We start from the raw sequence: 5,339 nt of genomic DNA, 5'->3' as shown, positions 1-5,339 counted from the left end.
CATACGGAATGATCCGTACTCTCAGCCGCGAACGGCGGCAACCACGTTGCATGTTTATAACACAGGGCCCGACAGCCGAACAGCGCTGCGTTTCTTTTTGATTTTATTTCGCAAAAAAAACACACATTAAACAGAGGTCTCTGCACTCCTATGGAAATATGATACGAAATAATATAGCCACCAAAAGAACAAAACGTGACAAAATAGTGCGGCATACATAATACATATTCGACAGTGTTGCCCGCTGCACAGTGGGTTGTTCGACACCAGGCGTCGCGCCGCTGCACTACGCCGGATTTTTCGTGATAAATTGAAAATATTTAGAGAGCGTTGTCGGTCCGCATATGGGATTTACAAGCAACAAAGTTTCAAGCCACGTCGCCAGCATATCCTGCTGGTCTACTGCTTTGTGCAACATTTTTGATGTATTTGGATCACGGTAATTATTTTTATTCGATAATCTCGCAGTAAAACGCGCACTTTTGGACATAATGCCTTCTACTGTTGACGACTTCCAAAGATATGTGATGACGACCGCGCGTTAAGACTCACTGACCCGATGCGATGTACTTAAACTAAGGAGAAATGGGCTACCATGTTGCGGAAGAAGCACCGCATAGCTTACTCTGGCAAAATACGTTCATTTCTTGGCTTTATGCCGATGGATATGTGTCGGTAAGCGGCAAACGACATGTAAACAAAGTCACATGACCTCAAAATGCCGTTTTCTATGACGTGCGACCGTGCGACCAGGACAACATGGCAGTTTCGCCAAAAGTCAAAAGCACCCGCTTGAGGGTAGTTACAACAATTGCGGGTTTGTGTCACCCCTGTGAGCAAAGGGCGCAGACTGACGACATGACATTTGTTGGCGGCTGTGTCTGAGATAGTGTTTGTGTCGCCTTCCCGTGTTTTTCCGTGTCTCTCATGTTTCGTGTTCAATTGTCTCATGATACTGTATTGGCATCAGAGCGGAAGACCAGCCACACAGACTGGCTCCCTCTAACGTTTCACACGGACTAAACTAAGGCTACGTAGATGCCAACTCTAGAGCAATATGATCTCTAGATTAATATGTGTGCTGGACGTCACCATGCAACGAACGAAGACTCGTGGAAAGCTGCGAACGTGACAACGGCACACTGTACTTGGCCACCTAAAAGTGAAGCACATACGTACCTCTATCATCTTCAAAGAGGACCGAAGATGTCTGCCACCGTCTTGCAAAGTGCACAGCTCCCAGCACAGCTCTCTCTCTACGAAGAGCGCGACGAACCCCTGCTCGAACAAGATTTAGCACTTCTGCTACACTACGGATGCGGCCGCCCTGTGCTGCAATGCAGCGAGAAATCCATACCTGGTAGTTAATCTCAACTGCCAGAAGGAGGAACTGTTTCCTATCGCGATGCGGGACGGGAGGCTGAAAGAGCGTTTGAATGACAGCCCACCGAATGCGTGACACACCGAACAGGACTTCAACTTTGTGCCATAGAGTATCAGGCACAAGGCACTGATGAAACGCGTGTTCCGCAGTTTCGTGACAAGCACAGAATGGACAAGCCAAGAGGCAGTGCGGTTACACTGGGTGTTTCGCCCCGCGTGTGAATAATTCGTCAACAGGTGGTGCTATCGCAAAGCTTTCTTTACGGTGAGCATCCCTATCACATCGGCGAAGAACTGAGTAGCGAGCAACTCATTTGCATACGATAATTCATTGACTAAACTCCTAACTGTTCAAATTTCCTTCGGACGCTTTCGCAACCTCTGTTTTACCGAGTGAGCCCTTCAGCTAATGCTATTCCAGAAAAAACGACTCATGGCGAATTCAATAGACCTCTACCTGTTTGTAAACAAATGACGTCGTAATGTTCGACAGCGCCACGAGTTTGGTAGAGTTGAACTACGTTCAAAGTTAGTGGCGAACAAGGTCGCGCCCGAAAGCCACAGTCTCGAGAGGATTACGATGGTCTCTGAAAAGGACGCGACCTTCTGTCCTACTTTTCTTTCAATGGGAGGCAGCAAAGAAATGCCCATTCGTGGAACCCAGCTCTCCCCTTCCGATCTGTTTTGGTTTCGGTGTGTCTACCAACGTCATGATGACGATTCTCAGGTAGAGGTTTATTGGAAGAGCATTTTTTGCCCCAATGTGGGTGGGGTTTCGTGCATTCTCCCGGCGGGGCCGACGTGAGGCCGACAACGACCAGAGCCGACAAGCCCTTTCACCACGACCACCACCCAGCAGGGTCGCACGGGGTCGCTCTGTCAATAGAATGCTAGCGATTAGCGACTTTTTCGAGTAACTATTTGGTTTCGGTTTGCATATTTGCTTCGCTTTGACCAAGCGAACATGACTGCTCGGGATCTGCAAAAAGAAGAAAAAAAAGTTGCCACGAAATGACCACCCAAATTCGCCAAAACAAAAACTGGATCGAGATGGCGCTTTTTGGTGGGAGACACGTAGGGTGCGCGTGTGCGGGAAAACAGAGCCCGTTTCCCGCAGACCCAGAAACGGCTCTGCGGGAAAAGCACGTGTTGCTAAATTTTCAGTAACATACGGGGTACAGCTCGAATCAGAGTTAAAGGCCTTCGGACCCTGGTGGGTGCTGTGCAGAAATAACTGCGGAGGGTGTTGTTGGCCATCTATTTACAGTTACAGGGACGACCCTCCTTATGAAGGCGTTCGTTTCCGCTAGGCGCGCTGCGCCAGTGTGGCTCTCCTCCCGCTTCGCAGGCTGGAGATGTGTTCAAGTTAACCTTGACGAGGGCCGTACGAGCATTCCATATCGTTAAAATCAACTGTGTACGTTATACGTACTTCAATGCCAATAAACATGCATCCACAATTAGATGTGCGTTGCCATGCCATCATCAGGTCCGTGACATGATACACGTCGGGATGTACAGAGTGTGTGCAGAAAAACATGACCCGCATTTTTACATGTAACTCGTTGTCTACTTAGCCGAGGAACTTCCGGTGGCGCACGACGGCGTATTTATGCGTGCGAAAGCTACAAAAAAAATCCTGGAAGCCATACTCAGTGTAAAAAAATTAACTGAGCGCGAAAACATGGGCTTCCATGCATTAGAATAGGGCGGTCATGACAGTGCATGGTAGTGCATTTCGGTCTCCCGAGAGTTATGTGCAGGCACCGCTAGGGGTACTGCCGATGAGCATCCATGTGGGACATTGTTTCGATTTATGCACCGATAGCTCCCCTAGCGGTACTTGAACACAACTCTCCTACGTGCACCACGTTGCCCTTTCACATACACCCTATTGTCCACCATGCTGCCCTATTCTGATGCACGGAAGCCGACGTTTTCGTTGTTCCGTTTATTTTTTAAGCTGGGTATGGCTTCCACAATTTTTCTACAGATTTCGCACGCATAAATGCGCCGTCGTGCGCCACCGGAAGTTCCTCGGCTAAGTAGGCAACCAGTTACATGTAAAAATGCGGGTCATGTTTTTCTGCACACACCCTGTATATAGAGGTATCCATTCCTCGCCTTGATCTGATTGTTTAATCCAAGATCATTTATTTCTTTTTTTTTTTATTCCGTGTTAGCGCCGCGAAGCAACTGTGACTATGAGCGGCGTACAGACGTGGATAGATGGAGAGAGGGCAGCAGGAAGGAGTGGGGGACAGGGGGGGGGTGTCAGTGTGCGTCCTGGGCCGACTTCAAGGGGAATTGTGCCCGACATTCGTCTGGAAAGTCTTCGGAAAGTCTTCGGAAAAGGGAAAACCTCAGATAGCACAGCCGGTGACAGGGTTCGAACCCGTGTCACCCAAGATCATTTATGGTCGGAGCTATAAGACGTTAGGTATGACAAGCAACCCTAGATATTTCGTCTTTTTCTTCTTTTACTTTTTATAGAATGTATGTAGCTATGCAGTCTAATTTATAGATTTTCCTTCCTTATATTATTTGGAACGCGAGACAACACAACGTTCCGGTTGACATGAGGTAGCGTTTTGGGCTAGAATGCAGCAGTTGTTGCCAGTATAATAGTTGCTATTCTGGAGTCCAGAATTGAAACTCATGCTGCATTACACGCGGCAGGTTGACCGATATTGCAGAGATATTGAGTCATCTTGTATTGATAAAAAAAAAAAAAAAAACTATGACGGAACGATGAAAAACGACCACCAGATGCGCCTCATTTCCGATGCCATTTCCGCGCTTGTTGGCTTGCTCATATTTCTGTAAATACAAGCAATGCTGCCAGCGCTCCAAAAGGAAAGAGATCTCACTACGAAGGACTCCTGTCTCTCATAAAGAAAGAAAAAATCATTAGTTTAAATTAATTATGACAGTTCCCCTGAAGGTTGCTTGAGCTTGGCTTCGAAAAAACTGCAATTAAAAAACATTTCAAAATTTCCAACTCGCGGCGAGGGGGGTATAGGGGCAGGAACTCCCCCACAGACACTCACATGGGTGGCGGAAGGGGATGTTAGACCCCCCGAATTTGTGAAGGAGGGCGCGAAATTCCCATGGGGATGAGGCGCTAAATGGTTATCTCAGGTGCAGCATGCGAATAAAATATGTCATAAACACTTTTTCTGAATCGATCGAATTGCCAGCTTTGTCGTTTGATGCGGTATAGAGTCAATTTACGAATATAGTACCTGAAAGTGGCTGCCCCGAATCTTTGGGACCCGGGCTTGAATTGGTTGTGGCTGGGGGGGCCGCCGTTTGGGATCTGGGGCCGTCATGAATTCTGGACGTTGCGTCGCCCTGTAGTGACTCATCAGGTTGATTGGAGCACCTAATAAGAGATAAGTGATATCACGACTAACTGGCCATCACCATTTCGCCTCGTAAATGTGGGAGTAAAGATGGATTTGTGTGTGTGTGCCAACTCCGTAGCCCCATCCCCTCCAGAAAAAAAAGAGACAAACGTCCCTGCCTATTTCAAATGTTCTGCACGTAGAAGTGGACACGAGACAATTAAACCGAGTTGCGTCATTATGATTTTCAGTGATTGGGTACGGTTATTCCTATTTAACAGCTATCTCAGTCAGCCCCTTTTAGTACTGTTACCTTGCTTTACGTACAAACAGACAACGGTGGTGTCCAGAGTAAGGGCAACAGCGGGAATATCTACGAGTAGCAGACGGCAGGTTGAGGTAACGAGGTGTGACCTCTTTGATCCAGGAATCCCGCTATTATCGTGAAATATACTTAGATTCACTGTTGATCATGACACCATTATCCACAATAAGCTGTTGCTCTGCGCCAGACTCCTTGGCCGTCCACAGGCGGATACCGAAACCCGAAACAATAGACGGCGGAACAAAATAATGACGTCACGATTTCCCTCACCCACGTCCTCGCAA

This window comes from Ornithodoros turicata, chromosome 10, assembly GCF_037126465.1.
Source record: "Ornithodoros turicata isolate Travis chromosome 10, ASM3712646v1, whole genome shotgun sequence".
Taxonomy (NCBI): domain Eukaryota; kingdom Metazoa; phylum Arthropoda; class Arachnida; order Ixodida; family Argasidae; genus Ornithodoros; species Ornithodoros turicata.
This window is presented reverse-complemented; position numbering follows the sequence as displayed.